We start from the raw sequence: 21853 nt of genomic DNA, 5'->3' as shown, positions 1-21853 counted from the left end.
CCTCCTGACTATAGCTCGATGTCTCCCCACGTCTTCTCCAGATGTACATGAGCACTCCCTGTAGTCCCTAGCATGCCCTGGGATACTACGACATGAACACTAGTGCATTAAATATGCTAAAAGGTCACCTTCTTGTTAATTTGACCATGAATATCTCTTCTACAAAGCAATATTTCTTAGCTTTGTTTATGTTAGTGGTTTGATAAGAACATTTCTATAGTCTCTTCACTGAATTTCTTAAAGTTTTTACATTTATGCTTTTTGACAAAAAAGGGCTAACATTTTACCCTAGCTAAGTAAGGATTCTTTAAATAACCTTCTAGCTTGGTTCCTTTTTGTTCCATCTAAGCTTGGAAAAGTGTCATGAATTTACATTGAACAATGTAAGAATCTAGTCTTCTCTAGAAACAATCAAGCCAACTCTTTCATTTTGCAAATTACCTACCAGTTCTAGACATATTCTTTAAAATTTCTATGCTGAAGGTGTTGGATTTAGGTAAGTGATACAGAATGCACATCTACAGTTCTATTGTTCACCTATTAGACCAGTGAAAATTATAGGAAAAATTGGAAGGGTTGGACATTAATGTTCCAATGATACTCTTATTGGCCTGCAATACATATATTGATAACACATACCTACAATACTATTGTTCACCTATTCTGCTAGTGCATATTGTAGGCAAACTATTACTGTTGGACTTCATTGTCTCAAGTTCACACACCAGTGCTAAAGATGCAATGTATTGTGTGCATCCTTAGATATGTTTGACGTTGCAAGCTAACTATAAATAAATGCATGTATAAAACTTCTATATTAGCAAAATAACCATCAATATTTTTTTCTAGCATTTTGGGCTGAATTCACAATAGTATGCTAAAAAGTGTCATTTCAATGTCTGGAAATTAGGATATATAACTGTGAGATATATACTCTACATCTTTGGGTCATCTCCTTTTCAAATCTGAGTTTTTTTAAGCTACATGTTAATTATTTGAACTTTGAATAAATTCCTGAATGGACATCGTAAATACTCGAATGAGTGGACTTCATAAGGCAGTGGTACAATAAATTGTGTTATTTCAAAGTTTTGACTTCCGTATTTTCACAAAATCCAATGTCCTCAATAACTACTTATATGTATAGATACTTATGTTTAGGATTATATACGTGTTGGAGCGATTCCTTTATGTTTTACTATAATCCTGATGCTGACAAGCTTTAGCTGACTTTTTCATCAATTGTTCATAGAATATGCAAAAGATTTCATTGTCAAAATGTGGCAAAATTTGCATTTCTCGTGATTTATTTTTTTATTGTTTATGACAAGATAATAATGTTGCAGGAATGAGGTATCCTATAGTCTGTTTCAATTTGTGGATATTTTTTTCCTCCCATTTTTTTACAAGGATGTAGATTTGATTTTCATGTTGATGGTTTTTGCATGTATCTTATCTAGCCCCAAATGTTGGTAATGGAGCAGATCTTGAGAAGTAGTCGTGGAAACATACTATCAGAGGTTAATGTTACAATACCACTTCCACCTGGTATCAAAAAAAGTTTAATGGTAAGTGACATAAAGAAGAGTTATTTAACGATAGGGTTGAAAGGGCAACCTCATGTCTTAGTTTTAAGTCATTTATTTGTGTTTCTTAGCTCTAAGTCATATGTTTTTTAGATTTACTAGATCAATTATTTCACTAATCCAATATGCATGGATTGTATTTCTCACCCAATGTTAGTTACTTGACATGTTTGATATAACATTCAATTCTAGGCCACTTTTATTTTAAGTCAGATTTTATTGATTAAAAGGATGTTCATATTTTGATTGGTTTACTTGGAGCTTGATTTTAAAAAAAATCTACATTCCACGTGGATGTTATTTTTTCAAGGTGATCTCTTTGCACTAGTAAGGTCAGGTGAGTCCTAGATTTAAGGAATGAGAACACTCCACAAACCATATGCCTGTTCATACAATATTCCTTGACATCTCTCCATGTGGAGTCTCTAGCCTCTATATAGGCCTCATACATACAATACCATGGGTCATTACCATGGTTCCCTCATACCATCGAACTAATACCAAGGGCCCATTACATTATTACTAACTACTTGTGGTCCCTTACATGATACGGGTTAACCACCTTATTTATTACTATGGCCCATCCCATTATTACATTATTCCCTTGGGTACCTCCCTTTGTACCCCATATTATCCCCCCTGGGTATATAACAGTTTTTACTAGTCATAATCAACACTTAATGGGAAGTTACATAGCTAGATATATGGGCTTGTGGTAATTTGAGACATAACAAGAAACACATATATGGGTTTGTGTCATTTTTAGCCACAATAAGAAACATTACTAACATTAATAAGAAATGTTTCTAACATTCTCCCACCTAGTCCAAATTGACACAAACATAATATTATCTTCCCTTTCTAGTTTCTCAAGAAATAGTTTCGATGAATGAATCATGATGGTAAATAATATATTAAATAAATACTACATTCCATGTATTACAATATCATTGATTGCCTTTAAATTAACACTTTATGTGGCATAATTCTTTATGAGTGTGTAACAAATTTCCTTTCAAAGTCCAACTTTATTGTCCCAATGGAAAAACATTATTCATTACTCCTTTATGTATGAAAATTTGAGTACACATATATACCAAGAATCATTGAAAACATAATTATAATTATCAAATTGAATGGTGTTTCACATATACATAATAAATCAAGCATGAAACAAGTTAATGAGTCTCGTACACTCCACATGTTATGTATAAAACTTAGGTGGTAACCCTTTCATCATGGGATCCAAAATCATTGACTTAGTGTTAATTTTATAAATATTCATTTGATAATTCTTAACATGTTCTTTAATAACAAGGTGCTTTATGTCGATCTATTTGTTTGAGATATTATTCTTATTATTGTTAGAAAAGTGAATTGCAACAAAATTATCACAGTAAATCCTTAATGGCCTAGAGATGGAATCTACAACTCTAAGCCCTGTGATGAAATTTCATAACCATAAATCCTATGAGCTAGCCTCATAACATGCTATATACTTTGCCTCCATAGTGGAAGAAATGATCAACTTATGTTTCTTTCTTCCCCATGAGATGGCAACTTTTACAAGCAGGAAGACATATATCGATGTGGACTTTATAGAGTTGAGACATCCTACAGAGTCTAAGTATGAACACCTAATCACTTCCAAATGGTTTGATCATTTGTACATGAGGATGTAGTCTATTGCACCTTGCAAATACCACATAACTTTCTTTGCATCCCTCCAGTGATCAATGTCTGGATTACTTTGATACCTGCATAACATTCCAATTACAAATACAATGTATGGTCTTGTATATACCTAAGCATACAGCATACTTTCCACTGCATGTGTATAAGGAATGGTCTTCATCTTTTCCTATTCCAAATTATTTTTTGGACATTGATTAAGACAAAACTCATCACCCTTAACAATGGGCACCACACTAGGTGAATCATCCTTCATGAAAAATCTTTATAAAACCTTATAATGTAGCCTTTTGAGATAATCTTAATATCCCTTGAGATTTGTCTTTGTGAATCTCTATGCCAATGACAAAATAGGCTTCACCCATATCCTTCATATCAAATTCCCATTTTGAAAATTGTTTAACCTCATGTAGTAAGCCCAAATCATTATTGGAAAGTTGGACATCATCCACATATAGGACTAAGACTGCAAATTTTGGTCCCACTGACCTTAAGGGATATGCATTAATCCACGATGTTCTTCGTAAAACCAAATGAATAAATGACGTCACGAAATTTAAAATACCATTGAGGTGAAGCTTGGTTTGACCTATGTATGGATTTTCTAAGTCTCAAAACTAAATGTTTTTCTTTATCTGAATCAAAGCCTTTAGGTTGACTCATGTAGATCATTTCCTCTAGATCCCCATTAAGGAAAGTTGTTTTCACATCCGTTTGATGTAGCTCTAGATCAATTTGAGGTAATAATTCCATGACTATCTAAAGTGGTTCCTTTGTAGAAAGTGGAGTAAATGTCTCATGGTAATTAATACCTTCTTTTTTAGTGGATCCTTTGGCCACAAGTCCAGATTTATACCATTCAATATTTCTAGATGAGTCATTTTTGGTTTTGTAGACCAATTTACAACCAATGGCTTTGGCTTCCTTGGGAAATTCAACTAAATCCCAAACATGGTTCTTATCCATTCAATCCAACTCTTCTAACATAGTATTGTGCCAAAGCTTAGAGTTTCCTTTGCTCATGGCTTGTGAAAATGACTTTTGATTTTCCTCAATTCCAATGTCTTGGTTAGACTCTTTTAGGTACACAACATAATCAGAAGAAATTTTATATTTCCTTATTCTTGAGAATCTTCTTAACACTATCTCTTCATTCACATTTCTCGGTATTTCAATAATAGGTTCAATGGAAACTTATTTATCATGGGGTGGCATTTCATTAGTTTGTTGTTCTTACATAATGACATTTTGTGCATTATTTTGAAGTACAATTACCCAATCCATATTTTTCAAGTATGATAATCAAACCCTTTATTTCCCCAAAAAATAAATTTTTAGGTTTCTCACTCCCAATAATGTCATTATCCTCGAGAAATTACATTTCTTGCTTAAATGATATTAGGTGTATGGGAAGGACACTAAAAATTGAATTCCTTAGACCTTTCTGTATAACGAATGAAGAGAAGTTTGGTTGTATTTAAGTCAAAATTTTTCTCTAATGGATTATATATCATGGCCTAAACAAGACAACCTCATATGTGTACATCTCCTAAACTTGGTTTCCAACCATTCCATAACTCAAAAGGAGTTTTAGGAATTGCTCTGTTTAGGATATATACAATGGATTTTAAATCCTCGCTCCATAGAGATATTGGGAGTGTGGAGTTACTAATCATACTCCTCACCATGTCCATTAGCATACGATTTCTCCTTTCATATACATCATTTGGATATGGTGAATCGAGCATCGTGTATTGAGCAACAATTCCTTGTTCTTTAAGAAAGTTCACAAATGGACTTGGTTTTAGTCCTGTACCCATGTACCTTCCATAATACTCTTCACCTATATCTAATCTCACAATTTTAATTAATTTGTTTCTCTACCTCTACCTTATAAGTTTATAAAGCATCTAGTGCCTTAATTTTCTCAAATAAAAGATAGAGATGCATAAATACCATGTGATCATTATTGGGACATGGAACTTGCATCCTTATTACCTTCATTTTTCTATATTTTCCACCATTTGTACCCCTATATCCATACTCTCTTACTCCATTAATCACCTTTCTGACTGATGTATGCCACTCTTTATGCCACCCTAGTTGATGTAAATGTGCTTGTATTTTGATAAGAGGTTGATTGTTTTGAGTGATTTTATTAGTAAGATTGACAAAGAGGTTTTTTTAGGATAGTCTAGCTTGTTGGAGTTTGTTGTTTGTATGCTATATTCTTTCTCTAGGTTTTGTGCTATTGATACTCCAAGACAAGATTTTGTCGACACTGCTGCCATGCTTTGATACTCTATTTTACAGTGCTCTATTTTCTCAACAACATAAACAAGAGTCCATGCAATATATCACTCGATCAGAGTGTTTTCAAGATAATAAAGTTTTCAAATCATATATTCACTTTATAAACACTTGTATTAGAACATACAACTTATTGTAGCATCTTTTACCCATATAAGAATAAGAATTGTGCAATAATTTCATGCCATTGCTCCTTATTTCTTTGGGGGACCCCACCTACTTAAGACTTTAGCATTTTAGGATGTTTTATGAGAACTATCTTTTTAAGTCTTTATAGGAGGAGGAATCATGGCAATAGTGTAATGATTTACACACATTTTTATGTGGGTGGCTCAACAATACTCATCGCCTCATGTGTAGATCTATTTCTACTCATGAATGTCATTTATTCACTAGTACACATTCTCTAGCGTCCTCAGACCACCCTTTAATTCCTTGAGTACTTTCTTGTCACTTCTATCTCTACTCTTCCTATGTCTCTTTTACTCACAAACTCTCTACCCATCATGAGAATTTGGGATCCCTCCTCAGGTTATGTGGTTAATAAGAAGTCTCCAAAATGGGCACATGGTCCATACTCCTAAGGAAGTTCAGTACCACTCCCCCACATTCCTCTCATAATGGTTGGTATTTGGGTAGTTAAACTACCAAGTAAAAATTTAGAACATTTAATTTAGGTAAGATAGGAAACTTTCTGAAACCCCCCTTACAACTTGCTCTCTCATGCATTGGGATCTATGTTTGATGTTCTCTTCTTTAGCTTTAGAAATACATTAAATAAAATTATTTACTTTAAATGAAGTCAAGGTTAAAATAATCATGTTAGCCATTCTAACATTTTAAGCCTTAATTACATATTACAATTTTTTAAGATTAAAAAGAGGTTTTTTTTTTCTTACTATATAAACACAACATAAAAATTTAGCATTATTTCAACAAATAATGAAAGGAAATCATATTCTATTAAGTACAGGATGCATGAAACTCAAGTATGTATTAATAAATGAAAAGGCATGCATACAATTAATACCATTATCACTATTGTGATACTTTGCTGCTAATAATTAAAAAATAAATAAATAAAATCAATGCAAATATAATGTATAGGAAAATAAGATTGTATTATAAATAAACATGTTGACCCTCTATCTTAATGTTATTGTTGCTTGACACAATCCTTGAGAAAAAATTCCTGAGTGGTCCAATGGATCGAGAAAACACTCCTCAGTGATAAAATTGAGGCATACCATGCTCTCATGGCGATACACTTTGTACACATAGTAAAAAAATTGTACATCGAACATCTACAAATACCTCTAGTTAGCTCCACACAACGATCCAAAAAATGAAGTGTTACAAACGTAGCCCTCAATGTTTTCCCATATCATTAAGATGCTTATAAGTGGATCAAAATCAGACAAAAATGAATATATTGAATAATAAAATTCCTAATATGATTAAATGCATTGTATTGGTGCAAATGCCATGATGCACTTTCTCGAGATAAGATCCTTACTATTTTGCAGGGAAATCATGCTATAAGATTTTCCCTTCACCACAAATTAAGTGTGAGAGTGTGTATATATATAGAGGTGGATAAGAGAACAATTATTGAAAAAAAAAAACAAACTAGTTAAAATTATCATAGTTGTTAAATCCTTGATGTACATGAGGAGGAATAAGACTATATGAAGGTTGTGGTATAAGTAAATATGATTTAAGAATCAATTATTGAGAGGGGATTATACATATTTATAACTTTTGCATGGGAAACTTATAGAGGCCAACATGTATATCGTTGTTATGCACATCAACATGAAGGTAAAAACAAAGATAGACCAAGTGGTTGTGGTGGGTTGCTAACTCTCTCACCACACAAGTTCAAATCCTTAAAAATAACACCTTTTCCTCTCATAGTAACGCTGGAGGGATAGGTGTCCCGTTGGATTCTGGGATCCCGACTCTAGTTCTGGTGGTCTTCAAACATCTCAGTCCTAGACTAAACAATGTGTTTCTGATATATGTGGCTTATGGGTTGTTGTATATATATGGGGAGGTTTCTAATTCCCATCAACAATTTATATTTAAAAAAATAAAAAAAAAAAAAAAAATTACTCAAACTATATCCAATCATAAACTATATCCAATCATATGTCACCTCTTGGATTCCTCTTGCAAACCAACATCTCCATTTAATTTATGTTTCCTCTTGCAAACCAACATCTCCATTTAATTTATGTTACATTTTATGGAGTAGAGGTATTGCCCAAAAGTTATAAAAGAAAGAGGCAGAATCAAGCTAAGCGTGAGAGACGATTTGGCAATAGAGGGAGTTCCGCAAAACATGTTGTGATGGGCACGTACATGAAGTTAGTCATATATGGTGGCTTTTATACATATCATTATTTTAAAATGTGATTAGTAGACATGGATAGATATCAAATTATTATAATAAGCATCAAAATATCTACTCTACTTTCTAATATATTGTTATAATTTAAAAATTAATTATATAAATTAATGAAATTACAACTTTAGTTTAAATTATTATTATTATTATTGTTATTATTATATATAAGTTAATGACATAATTATTTTTAAAATAAAATTCAACCTTTGTTTTGTGACTATTACTAAAAATATTATAAAATAAACACACTTATTGGTGTAATTATTATACATAAGTCTATTTATAAAATCAAGTAAGTAAATGTAACTATTTATAATCTATTGGTTATTGTTGTAAGAGGTGCTCTATAATGGAATATAGGGAAATGTTGTAGTGGTGCATTAAATGAGATGTTGTAGTGAAGAATTAAATTAAAAAGCAACATTCTTAAAAGATAATGTAACTCAATTAAAAAATTAATAAAACGTAAAAAGTAATAAAAGAATAAATCAATTCACAATAGTGTAATTTATGCTATTAGTGTTGCTTTCACCCCTCCTAATACCATTAGTAAAATAATTGGTTCCATTAAAGACTTTGTTGACCAAAAGCAACATAAGGGAGTTTATTTAATTCCATGCTCGTGTGCGAAATAATGATCATACTGCAAAGCTAAACAATCATTCTACCAAGAGATCACAAGATGAAGAACAAAGAGAAACACACTTCATTGCTTGAGAAAATGAACTATATACAAGCCTAATTTATAGGAACAATAGAGGATTCTAACAATAGCTAGAAGATAAGATTGATGACTCAATAGATAAGGATAAGACTAACAACACAAATGATAAGATCACTACTTAACCTTACAAGTTTCAATATGTATTGAAACTCTAAACACCCCCCATAAGCGAAACGTAGGGAGGAAAATAAATATGAACAAAACACAAAGAATGGGTCCCAATAACTAGTCCTTTTTAGGTACCCATGTACAACATTTCATAAGAAAGAAAGAAGGAAATAAAATGAAGAGATAAAGGAAGGAGGACTAAATATGACCCCCCAAGGACAACTTCCTTTACTCTAAGCATATGTCGTAACTAAAGAAACCTTGGTGATGCCAAGGACTTTGTAAAAATACTTGTTTTTTTTTCTTCAGAAGGTACATATTCAAGGCTAGGAATACCATCTTGAATAAGTTGGCGAATGAAGTGCATATGAATCTCAATGTGTTTTGTCCATTGATGCTCCACAGGATTTCTAGAAATTTTTATTGCACTTTGATTATCACAGCATAAGAGAGTAGGTTGATCATGTTCAATGCCAAACTCAAGCAATAACTATCATGGCCAAAGAGCTTCTTAACTTGCGAGAATTGCAACGCTATACTTAGCTTCTATCATAGATAATGTAATTTTTTATTGTTTCTTGCAGGACCAAGCAATTAGAGAAAATCCAAGATAGAAAAAAAAAATCCAGCGGTGGATTTCTGATCATCCATTAATCTAACCCAATCAGACTTAGTGAAACCTACAAGCTCAAGAGAACCAGTAGTATATTGAATGCTAAAATTGGAAGTTCCTTGAATATATATGAGAATATGCCTTGTTTCTTGCTTGTGACTCTAATGAGGATACTGAGGAAATCTAAATACCAACCTGACTGCATAGGCAATGTCAGGTCGAGTGTGTGTTAAATAAAGTATACTTCCAATAATTTGGCAATACAATGTCAGATCCACCCTAGCAGTGGTGCAACTAACAGGAAGAATAATACCAGCCTAAAAAGGAGTAGGTGAAGGCTTACAAGTAGTCATGCAAAAATGTTGGAGTAAATCAAGAGCATATTTCTATTGGAAGATGGTGATTCTATTTGAAGATTGGTGAATCTACAAGCCAAGAAAGTATTGTAGAAGACCAATATTTGTCATAGCAAATTGTCTCATCAATGCTTCCTTAACATTTTGAATCATACATGAAGAACTTCCCGTGAGGATCAAATCATCCACATACAAAACTAGAATCAAAATATTAGAGCCCTGTCTCTTGGTGTCGACTATTGGATCATAGTGAAAACGATTGAACTCGATGAAAGCAGAAAATTGTCCAACTTTTGATGCCAAGCTCTATGATCTTGTTTGAGACCATACAAAGATCACCTAAGCCTAAAGACAAGTGAAGGATCTTGCAAAAAATGAGGAGGTTTCTCGATGTAAATATCCTCATGTAGATCACCATGCAAAAAGAACTCTTAACATTGGTAAACTGACCAGCCTTGGGAGGTTGTAAGAGAAAGCACAAGATGAATAGAATCCATCTTTGCGGCAGGAGTGAGAATCTCATAATAGTCAATTCCTTCAACCTATGAAAATCCCTTAGCCACAAGATGTGTCTTATGTTTGTCTACATATCCATTTGTTGCATATTTGGTTCTATAGACCCACTTGCAATGGAACAATTTGTGTCCCTTTGGAATAGGAACAATATCCCAAGTATGACTCTTCATCAAAGAAGAATATTTTTATGTCATGACACCTTCCCACTCGGGTTTTCCAATAACATCAGAAAATTTTTGTGGCTCCTCTGAAATGGCATGACTCAAAAGAGAGATTCCTTTAGAGTGAAATTAGCTATATCATAGCCAAATCCGATCATGATGTTTTCTCTTATGAATATTCCTCCTCAAGGAATTATCCAAAACAGGATGCTCCTTTACGGGTTGTGTTGGTACTAATGGAAGATTTTCTTCTCATTGAGGAACTTCACAATGATTAGAACCATAATCGTCAATTGAAGATGAGGTGGTTTGGGAAGAATATCATCCTTGACTGATACTTTCATCAAAATGAACATCTCTTCAGAACAAAACTTCCTTAAATTTAGGATCAAGGAGTCCATATGCTTTCATGTCTTCACAGTAACCAAAAAATATCAATTGTTGCTTTTATTTTCCATGGCTTTTCATTTTTCATCTGGAATTAATGCCCAAGTAGGACTACCAAATACCCTAAAAGAAGATACATCAGGCTTCTCATGTGTCCAAGCTTCCATTAGAGTCATATTTTGAATTTCCTTATGAGGCATCATGTTTTGAATGTAATTAGAACAATTAACTGATTCATCCCAAAAATTAGATGCCAAGTTCTTGGAATGAATCATGCAACTAGCCAACTCCTTAAGTGTTCTATTCTTTCATTGAACTACACCATTTTGCTAAGGGGTGTAGGGAAGAGAATGTTGATGAAGAATGCCATGTTTTTTGCAAAATTTTGAAATGCCTTGCTCACATATTCCCCTCCATTATTTGTGCATAGCTATTTAATAGAGCTTGAATATTGTTTCTCAACAAGATATTTAAATGTATTGAAGGTTGCAAATACTTCACTCTTGTACTTGAGAAAATACACCCAAGAGTATTGTGAAAAAACATCAATAAAAGTTAATGCATATTTGGCCACTGAGAAAGAAGGAGTTGAAAATGTCCTTAGATCACTATGTACCAACTCATGAGGTAATTTTTCACTTGAGTCTTTCCCTTTAGCAAAGGAAGACTCGAATTAAAAAAACTTATATAATATAGAAGAATGATTAGCTTATCCAATAGAAACAACAACTGCAGGATCTTTTAGTTCTCTAATAACTACTTCATTTGGTGAAAACTCTACAATTTTCCCAATACCGGAATGATAGATCTCATAAATGGACAATGAATTTGCAGAAATTTCAAGGAATAGGAGAACATTGTTAATGTACCCATGTATCATTTTTACAGTGCTTGATCCCAAGGCTTCTAGTTGTTTAGAATCACCAACTACAATTTGTGAGATGTTGCTATGAGATGTAGAGGGAAGCAGGTCTTGACAAGGAGTCATATGATGTGAAGCTCCTGAATCAAGTATCCAATTGTATGTACATTTATGTATGGCTTTGGATGATAGATCATGCCCCTCTCCTATTGAAATATTGTGCTTCTTCATGGCCTCTTCTAAGACATTCAACTTTATCCAACATCTTGCTTTAATATGCCCCTATGTGGTGCAGGTAAATTCTATGTGCAGACACAAACAATTCCTCTAGCCCGAGAGAGTGAGTCTAGCCACAAACGGACAATATATGGAAGATATCCTTAAGCTAGATTCAAATAAGAGGGCCTACCTCTTAGTACACTATTCCACTTGGTGATGATCATGCTTCCTCACTCCAGATATCCTATGTTTCCTTCCTTTGAACACCTGAAACAAGTCAACAACAACAAACAACAAATGTGATAACATACAAATTGCATTTAGCCTACTTAATAGATCAAGAAATATTAATCCATAAAAATGTGAGATGACATTTCATGTAGGAAATGAATCGATAGTTGCATCTATATTAGTTCAAGAAGAGGTTACAGTCGATGTCTTGGCATTGTTGTTCTCCTCCGACATATCCGGGTTCCCACACACTTCTACTAGCATCTCATGGATAGCCTCAACAATGGTATTCTCAAGGCTCTTCCCTTTAGGATTCACACCAAAACAAACTCATAATTCTCCCTTAAACAAACTAGAAAGCTACAAACTATGGGTAGCTTGCTCACTACTCCAAAATCAAAACTTCAGCCAGAACTTAATTAGGACTACCACCTAGCTTATGCTTGGGAAAAGGAGAGGTTTATATAGCTTTGATGGAGGGGAGATGGTTCCTCTTCTCATGGGAGAAGGCCTTATCTCTTGGATTAGTTCCATCCTAATAGGGAAAGGAGCCCAAAATGACCTCCTCGACTCCATCCGGCCTAACCATTTACTAGACTTCTGTTACGAAGCTTCTAGAGCTAGAAGCTTCGGCTCCATATTTAAAAAGCTTTCCAAAAGAGGATCAATGTGACTAAGAAAGGGCTCAGTCGATCTAGACAGTTTTAATCACTAGATATTGGCACGAGGAGGACACGGGTTATTAGTGTCGGTCTTGTAAACTGGGATAAACAGAAGATTTTTGGGAAATGATGCAAAAGGGAATTGTTATGCTCATGAAGAGGTACATAATGGGAGTTTCTTCATGATAGGAAGGCATGTTTGGTACACTGTAGGTCCTCCAGGATCATAGACGAGGAGTATAGGGATAATGACAAATTGGTGTGTAATAGATGCCCCCTAAAGCATGAAGGCCGAGTTAGAGTGAGGGGTGAAATTCCTTACAAGTGGAAGCGGGGAAGTGAAGTTCGTCATCGGAAAAACTGCAAGAAAGAATTGATACATATACATCACTGAAAACTCTGAATAATAATACATGAACCATGGTATGGACGCGGCCATCCAAAGAATGATCATGTAAATGGATATGAGGCATGGGTGTAGCCATACAGTAGGAAGGATCATAATGAAACCAAGGTATGGTCGTAGCCATCCAATAATGAGAAGGATCGCATATAACAACTCATGGTATGGTTGCAGCTGTCCATTTGAAAGAGACATGTATTTCAACATGACCATGTCACATCGCCTCACAACCTGGACTTGTGTAATCTTAGCCCAAGGTCTTGTGCTACAAACGACCCAATCAAAGTACAAATCCAAACATGCAAATGAATGTGTTGAAGTCAAACATGCTAGGAAGTCGCTTGATTACCGGTCAATGATGTGAACCATTAACAAGTGCTATAGAAACCACCAATAATGACAATGGCTCTCAAGGTACTTGCAGCACAGTTCACGGAATGTGAATAAAGGAACTGATGTCGAACACCCGTGAAATCACCCGATCGAAAGAAAATGATGTGAACTTGTCATCGAGTGCGAAGAACTTGCCATTAGGGCATGCAAGCTCTAAGGTACTGGAAGGGAGTCTCTTGGCCAGCTTCCTAGATAATGAGCTGAAATCAACAGGAAGTGACCGTGTCGAAGAAGGGCCATGATAAGGGATGTGAATGATTTTAGATGATACAGAGAATCAGGAGTAAGTGTAACTGTAGAGGGGTTGACTCTTGAGCATATCGGTGACATGATTCCGGAGTTTGGAAGCTTTTGGATCCATAGGATCGGTGGTCATGATGATGTGGCAAAGATCAAATGGAAGGAAAAAATGAGCGGCCCAACCTAGGAAAGTCAAATGAAAAGGAGGATATCCCAACCCAACATGAAGTAGAAAGTGTCATGTTCAAGAGTGAGTTGCCGACGCAACTGATAAAATTTCCAATTTCACCCCACCATTTCTGGAAAGTACCCCAATTATTTTTTATCACAAACTTGAAGGGGATAGCATGTGCTTGCACTGTAAGTTGATCCTTTCGACGAATTCGACCTAGTAAGTTTAATGAGCCCTAGGAAGGAGAAGCTCATTGTCGTCATGGCAACAAACCCGATGTCGTTTAATGTTTTAACAAGTCCGACAAAGGGGTAACTCGGTATCTTTTTCATGTTTAGAGAGTTTGAAAATGACATGGAAATGGAAACTCCTCATGGTCCCTTTTCATACATTTGTGTCTCTCGAGCCCAAAAAGGTAGAAAATGATACTTGAGAGAACCACTTGACCATTTCAGTCAAGGAGTGCCTTTTTCATAAATAGTGCATCCCAACCCAAAAAAGGGGTAAACATATATTGGACACACGATGTTTCGCAACCTTTAACAAGTTCAAAATGGCAAGAGCTTGGTAATATTTTCGTGTTTAAAGAGTTGGAAAAGAGATTGAAAGCAAAACCCCCATTTTATTCTCTTTTACGAGTCAAAAGGGGAAAAATACTCGACAATCTTTTCATTTGAGATTTATGAGTTGACAAAAGATTTGAAACATAACTCCAGTACCATTTAAGCATAGTACTTTTTGAGATAAAGCCTGTTGTAGGGCTTGTCTAAGAGATTTCCCTCATAGTTAATGAGCTCATAGGCCCCTTTCTGTAATACACGTTTAACAATTTAGGGCCCATGCCACATGGGTTCTAACTTGCCTACCCCCATCTTATCATTAGCTTGATCATATAGAAGAACCAAATCGCCCTCAGAAAAGGCTCTAGGAGAGACAAATTGATCAAAGTGGGATTCGACTCACTTTTTCTATGCTTCGATCACCAGAGCAACAAGACGGCGAGTCTCCTTAAGTCATTCTAGGTACAAGAGATGCTCTTCCTGAGGTGAGGTATCGAGGATAAGTTTGACAGCCAGCTTGAGGGATGGAATTTCGCACTCAATCGGTAAATTTTCTTCTAGACCGTAGACTAGATGGAATGGTGTGAATCTAGTTATGTCATTGGTCAAGGTTCAGTAAGCCCATAGAGCTAAAAAGAGCATGTGATGCCAATTTGACTTGTGCATCCCAATGGTGCGTTGAAGCATCATGACCAAAACTATGTTCACAGCTTCAACTTGAGGTAAGCTCATCCATCATGTAATCTTGAAAATGGGAGCCATGGTCGGCGACAATGGCTTGAGGCACTCCAAACCTGGAAATAACATGATTGAATAGACATTGTGACGTTGTTTATCTATCCGCAGAGTATGTAGGCATCACTTCAGCCCATTTGGTGAAATAGTCCACAACAACGATAATATACCCATGGCCCCCAGCCGAACAATATTTACAGGTCATATAGTCAATGCCCCATTTGGCAAAAGCACCGACAGCAATAACAGGGTGTAGGTGAGTAGGTCCCCAGTGGAGTCGCCAATTTGTGGCATAGGTAAATTCTAAGTGTAGACACAAATAATTCCTCTAGCCCGAGAGAGTGGGTCTAGCCACAAACAAACAATCTATGGAAGATATACTTAAGCTAGAATCAAATAAGAGGGCGTACCTCTTAGTACACTATTCTGCTTGGTGACGATCTTGCTTCCTCGCTCCAGCTATATTTTGTTTCCTTCCTTTGAACACATGAAACAAGTCAACAACAGCAAACAACAAATGTGATAACATACAAATTGCATTCAGCCTACTTAACAGGTCAAGAAATATTAATCCATAAACATGTGAGATGAAATTTGATGTAGGAAATCTACCAATAGTTGCATCTATATTAGTTCAAGAAGAGGTTACAACCGATGTCTTGACGTGGTTGTTCTCCTCCAACATATCCGACTTCCGACACACTTCTGCTAGCATCTCATGGATAGCCTCAACATTGGTAGTCTCAAGGCTCTTCGCTTTAGTCTTCACACCAGACCAAACTCACAATTCTCCCTTAAGCACAAACTAGAAATCTACAAACTATGGGTAGCTTGTTGACTACTCCAAAATCAAAACTTCAGCCAGAACTTAATTAGGACTACCAGCTAGCTTGTTCTTGGGAAAAAGAGAGGTTCGTATAGCTTGGATGGAGGGGAGATGGTTCCTCTTCTCATCGGAAAAAGCCTTATCTCTTGGATTAGTTCCATTCTAATAGGGAAAAGGAGCCCAAACTGACCTCCTCAATCAAGAAAATACATTCAACATATTTTTTCTCCTTGCCACATGCTTTCAATTGAGACAATAAAGACCTAAATTGAGCGAGATACTCCTCAATAGACACATGCTCATCAGGTGCTAAGGATGATAATTTAGTTTCCAATAATGCATGGAACTCATTGATACCTCCAAATACAGAAGCTATTTTTTCCTAACTTTATTTGGGAGTCTCACATTCTTCAAGATGAAATAAAAGGTTGTCTGAAACATGCAACCCAATGAGCCCCATTACTTCATCTAGTTTGTTCTTGTAGAAAAAAATTTCAAATTCTTTTGTAAAATTCAGCTGGTTTTCACTTAATGTTTGCCACAACCCATTAGATTGCAGTAATTGTTGCATTTTTATTTTCCAAGTATGATAATTGTATGGATTAAGTAACTTTATTATCCTTAACTCTGCCATAACATCAAAACTCAAAAGTTACAACTATTGCAAAATGCCAGGAAATGCCAATAATATTTGCCCGGATTCTCCTTTTTACACTAATAAATAAATTTTCCCAATTCTTCTTTTACCCAAGGAAAACATTCCAATAATTTTGAGGTTTTTTTTAACCGAGAAAGATTTGCCCAAAAAAATTCCAAAGAATTTCAAAATAATTTTAATGAGGGCCCAAGCAAATTAAACCTTTAAAAACAAAATCACCCATAGGCTTTCCTCGTCCTTTAAAATTTACAGGAAAACTTTCTCATTTTTTGAAAGCCAAAACAACACATTCATAAATTCTTTTCTTCATTTCTAAATACCCTTTCTCCTTTAAAAAAAAAAATCACGGGTAAAATTTAAAAACAGGAAAATTAATTATGGAAAATTCTATCAAATATGAATGGATCCTTTGAGAACTTGCGACAAATTCATAGATTTGTTGAATGAGGCCTCAAAAACCTCCATACTCTTCTTTGATGGCTTCAAGGACTGAACATCAAAATTCAAATCCCAACAGGTTTAGATCCAAAACTAGATTTTAAAAACTTTAAAATAGATCTCAAAAAATATTAGAAGGGAGCTCGCAATATAGCTCTGATACCATGAAAGAGTATTAAAATACCCAAGGATAAGACTAACAAAGTAGCTAATAAGATCGCTACGTAAGCTTACAAGTTTCATTATTTATTATAACTCTAACAAATAATACATTGGAGAAATAGGAAAATCATTTGGCATTAGGTTGAAAGAACACACAAGTGACATAATAAGAAATAGAGCTTCTAAATTAGCCCTATTTGAACGCACATGCTTCTCCTCACACCATATTTGTATAGAAAATGCCAAGCTCATCCAAAAATAAGACCATTAGTTTAAAAGAAAGGTTAAAAAAGCCTTAAAGATAAGAAAAGAACCAACACTATGAATACAGATGATAGTTAAAATCGCAGCAACACGTGGAAGCCATTATTGAGAAAAATTAATAAAAAGCTTACATGTTAATATACTTCCACAATACACCTGGATGCGAGTGAATTAATTGTGAATTAATGCAAGGGAGATGGAATGACGATGCTCGGCCCAGCCAGCTAGTGGCTAGCACACCATCCTAGGTTCGGCCTTGGCACCTGCATACTTACCTCAAGTGAGAACAGACCAGCATGCAAAAATCATAAATGCTCGCTCTAGCCGAGAAATGCATATAGATCAATTCATTATGGCGCCTATTAACCCCTTTGCTCACCCTCTATCCTACAATGTTTTCCCACTCCAAGTAGAAATCCCCTGAAATAGAACTATTGTAGGAAAATGTTGTTGCCTGCTCTGTTGTCTGGCCTTCGGCAATGAATTCCATTATTCCCATTCCTAGTTCTGCCCTTTGAGAAATTCCCCAACACCCTATGCTCATTCTCAGATTTCTTCACAAGCCCTCAATTCTCCATAGCCTCTCACCCAGCGCAGTGAGATGGTTCGGCATCGTATGCGGAGTCGCAAAGGAGGGGACCGTGGGGGCAGCTCTCAGTCTTAGGCTACACACAATGAGGCTCTGCCTCCGCCTCCTGCTTCTCCACCTCCTTCTTAGACCAGCTCTCTCCCTCCCAGTCCACCTAGACGTCACTACCCTCACTCTGCTTTCCACTCGAACCATTTCAGGTTACAGAGCAACCTGAACCAACCCATTATATCGGCTAATGTCACCATTATCTTTTCTGAAGAAGAAAGCCAGCTTAGTGCTCCTGTGCGCTATTCGCAGAATTGAATTATGTTCGGGCCCTGAGCAGCCTCTGATGGATGAAGGCGGAGTTGCCTGCCGTGTCGACCTAAATGTTGATGGTGATTCTGGAGGCTACACCCGATGCCCAGGTGGTAGCACTTGGGGAGCCACCACTTCATCTGCCTTCATGGGTAGCTCGAGTGGCACTCCTCCAGTTACGGGGATCCCATGTGGCAACTCTCCTGATGCCATTACTCGCTACACAAGCGACTTACCTCTGGCGACTGGTCCTCCAGCTGGCAGGGCAAGCAGTGATGCGGCGACAGAAGAAGTGGTTTGGTATGGAAATGAATGTCTAGTTGTCGAGGAGGTTCCAGACTAGGATTTCCCAATGTGACGACACGTGGCCTCCCAAAAGCCACCTCAGAGTTCTCATGCTGAATGGTCAGGTCTTGGTTTCTATGGTTTTGTATCTAGTTCCATCTGGTCTTTCAACTGTTTTAGAATGGTGAATTCTCATGTCTTCATTCTGGTTTTGTTGTTGTTCTCATGGTCTTTAATATGGTTTTTTGAAATTCCAAACTGGTTTCCCCAAATCTGGGGCAGTTATGTTTTCCAGAAGGGACTTAGTTGCTCTATGCTAAGACTACAACCACATTGTTAATATTTTTTGCCTTACTTTTAATAGAATTAGCTTTTACAGAGAAAAAAAAATAAATATACTTCCATAATAAAACTATTAATAAGCTCTATAATGTTCATATTGTGGACATCTCAATGAAAATTGTGATCCCTAATGATTGTCTCACCTAGAAGACCAAAACTTTGGGTTACAAAATCTTTTCTCGGGTTCTTTCCACAATAGAAACAATCAACCTTAAACTTGTATGGGCTCACTCTTTAATAAAATAAATATCATATTAAAATAAAATTGAGTAATAATCAACATATCCATGTTAACTCCATATTTACCAAACTCCGAGAAGGATTAAATACCTTTTTCACTTTAAAAGAGTGTGTCTCTCAAGATATTTGATTCCTCCCAACACTTGGTAGATCTTAAGATGAATCTTAGCCAGTTTAATTATTAATTATTAATTATTAATTATAATTATAATTATTAATTTTATATTTAATTTTATATTATTCTATTTTTATTTTTATATAATTTCACCTAGTCAAAATGTGTTATTCATAATAATTATTAGTTATTAATTATTTTATTTTATTTTAATCTACTCAAAATGTTTACAAGGCATTACATTACATTACAACATCTCTACCATACTAGTATGGAGAAGGTGTCTCAATGAAATAATTCATAATTCAGATTTGTGGTCGTAATATTTCAAAACATATAATTAATAAAGCTTAATAAATTTAATTACTAAACATATAATTACAAAAAACATTATTTTTATATAGTATATAAAATACAAATATTATATCCTTTTTACTATATAAATTAAAATAATAAGAATTTTCAAATTGTTATATTTAAATTTAATTAATAAACAAATAAGACTTAAAACTAACATTTAATTAGTTTTTCTATATATGATAAAAATATTATATTAAAAAGAAAAAGAAAAAGAGAGAGGATATGTATGTAAATATATGCATTATTAGAGTTTCAATATAATTAAAAATAAGAATATCTCTAGATATAAATATGAGGAATTTATATAAATATAATTAATATTATTGAGAATAGTGAATCAAAGTTCTCAAGGTGCAAGCCTTCCCTTGAATTTTGCACTTAAAAAGAAGTTTGCCTCTTCATAAATTTGTTCCATCTTGATAATTGATAGATTTGGAGCTAAAATAAATATACGCTCACTATATTAAATCTAGTGCAATCATATAAATTAAATGGTTGGTAAGCACTAATTTGAGAGCTTCTCTAGGCTTGATTTTTGCACTTGAAAAAAAACCAACCAATACCAATAAGCACCAATCCATGATAAGTATAAAAACACTTACCCATTATACATATCAAATTGCTAAAATTAAAAGATCATAAAAATTAACTAAACTATAACTTTATTTATAAAAAGAATTAATATATAAGTTAAAGATATATACATTTTGAAAAACATGTAACAAGATTCTTCACCATGATATTCATCTTCACTTTACAATGGAAATTTAAATTTGTAAATAGGTTTTTGTTACAATACCATGAGTCAATACCATGGCTTATCAATAACACATGCTAAAAAATCATAACTCATTTCATATGACACTTGCTCATATGTCATTTTCTAAATGAATTAACTTAAAAGGACAAAAGGGTCTAACTACTTTGGAAATAAATTTAAACCTTTGATTTGTGAATATTACTAAAAATATTTTAAAATATTTGAGGTTACACTTAATAATTGTTGATAATTAAATTTAAATTCTAAAAACCCTATTCTAAAATAAACATACATATTGACATAGTAAAAAAAAATTATCTTCTTATAAATATAATTAAAAAGAATTAAACATTGAAATAAAATATTAAAAGGAATATTTTTGTTTATTTTAAAAAATATTGATTAAATACTTTATCATTTGCATAAACTTAATGTTCTCCACAAATGTTTAGGGCTAAGCATGATTTAAATTTCAAAACCCAGCAATATTGTTAGATCTGAGACTTTTGTGATCCATATTGTAGATAAATGTCTTTCGGATTAATCACATCATTACGATTTGGTCGACATTTTGAACCAACTAATGTGGTTCATCCTCAGCTTGTCCTGAGGATTAACCACATTAGTTGGTTCTAAATGTCGACCACATCCTAATGATGTGATTAATCCGAAAGACAATTATCTACCAAGCAATAAGTCGAATTTGACAATTTTAATATCTCTACTACTTATTTTACATATTTAACAAAAACAAATGATATTCTACTCAAATTTGAAACCATATTTTATAGATAAATCAATGTAGATGCATCTTAAATTTGGATAGATACAAGTGTCTAGAGGAATAACTCTAGATTTAAAATGGATCTAATCTGAAACACTTGCATTCCATATTGGATTTCCTAAAGGATTCATCATAACAAATACCATGGACTATGCAATACTATAGGCTTATAAACCAACATTGGTAAACCCATCAAATAGCTGACTGAAACTTACTTAATAAATAATTTTTTTATTTATTTTAAATTTATTTTAAATTTATTTTAAATAATTTGATAAAGTCAAAATAACATTACATTACATAACGTTTTACAATTGTCATACTAAACTATAGACCTCTTAGAACCATTACCATATAACAAGCAACTTGCAAGTCAATTCTCACCCTTAT

Source organism: Pinus tabuliformis, chromosome 2_2 (genome assembly GCF_031772625.1).
Source record: "Pinus tabuliformis cultivar Carrire ecotype Pingquan chromosome 2_2, CPIR1, whole genome shotgun sequence".
In the NCBI taxonomy this organism is placed as follows: Eukaryota; Viridiplantae; Streptophyta; class Pinopsida; order Pinales; family Pinaceae; genus Pinus; species Pinus tabuliformis.
The sequence above is the reverse complement of the archived record's forward strand: the minus strand, read 5'-3'. Positions refer to the sequence as shown.